The following is a 1,549-nucleotide window of genomic DNA, read 5'->3' on the forward strand; positions in this document are numbered from 1 at the left end:
TGGGCTGTGTATCCCCAGACCTGCAAACACTGGACTGCGTAGCCCCCAGACCTGCAAACACTGGACTGCGTAGCCCCCAGACCTGCAAACACTGGACTATGTAGCCCCCAGAGTGCCCAGACCTGAAAACACTGGAGAACACTGGGCTGTTTAGTTCCCAAACTCCAAACACTTGGGCTATACACTTTTGCAGGGAGAGAACTTACTCGGGTGGGTGGATTTGAAGTCTATGGATGCAATGACATGTTGTTGTTATTGTTGTTGTTGTTGTTGTTGTTGTTGTTGTTGTTGTTGTTGTTGTTGTTGTTGTTGTTGTTGTTGTTGTTGTTGTTGTTGTTGTTGTTTTTGAATTCTTTATTCTCACGATGGCACCATCGCCAATAAGAGATTGTTGTTGTTGTTGTTGTCGTTGTTGTCGTCGTCGTTGTTGTTGATATCTTACTTGTATTGGGGACCCAACCGACTATAGTCGTCTTACAGCGTGCCCAAGGAGTTCAGTGCATATGATGATAAATTCATTCATAGATGTGCACGAGCGAACAGAGAATGGCAGCATGGTCCATGAATGTGCAAATGAAAATCATCGACTCTTCAGACGAATAGAGCTAGTGGCAGCAGTGTCTGCTCCAGGATTGTAGGACAGCCGGGTACACGTGTACCTGGCGCAACCATTTCAACCGGGTCGGAGCCGGGTACACATGTACCTGGCGCTGTCTCACCAGCCGAGTCACATGCTGGGTTTGGTTCAACCAGTGGTTTATTTTAATTCGGACAATAAACGGGAACTAGTGTCTGTAAATAAAGTGAGAGAACAAGGTACAATGGTATAAGAAGCGGGCAGTGGGGTAAGGGCGGAAAGCAAGTACATCTTATAATATTTCCACATGCTTGTTTTCATTCTCTACAACATTCACAACAGAAAACGATGTACAAGGTACAATCGCATAAGAAGCGGACAGTGGGGTAAGGCGGAGAGCAAGTACATGTTAATATGATAGTTACACATACTGGTTTTCATTCTCTACAACATTCACAAGATGGCAAACTTTGTCATGACACTGATCCTCACTCAACAGTGACCACAAATTATCAATGACTGACCATGTGTTGGAGTGCGTGTCACAAGAGATCCTGAAACACACTTTGGTTTGATATTTGGCTTCCACCCCACAGCTTCATTCATCTCTGCAAAGAACTTGGGCTCCTTCTTCCTCTCTGCCCCCGTCTTGTTCTGTGCGTCTACGTATTCTTTATATCTCTTCATGAGATTTTTCCAGCGGTTTTCACACTGGTCAGCTGAAGGCAACACGGGTTCATCCTTCATTTGTTCTGCAAGCTCGGCGGAGATCTTCTGCCAGACTCTTTTTCTTGAAATTTACGTCGTTAAATTGTTCGTCCCAACTCCACCGGGCCTCTATCAATAGCAAGGTGAGAGCACGGTTCCAATGGAACCCTGTCTTCCGTTCACTTCCGTTGGAGACGTTGCTGCTGGACGACATGACTGCTTCTGACAACAAGAACAACTGAAAAACAACTCTCGACGACAAGC

The sequence above is a fragment of the Sycon ciliatum genome, chromosome 10 (assembly GCF_964019385.1).
Source record: "Sycon ciliatum chromosome 10, ocSycCili1.1, whole genome shotgun sequence".
Taxonomy (NCBI): Eukaryota; Metazoa; Porifera; class Calcarea; order Leucosolenida; family Sycettidae; genus Sycon; species Sycon ciliatum.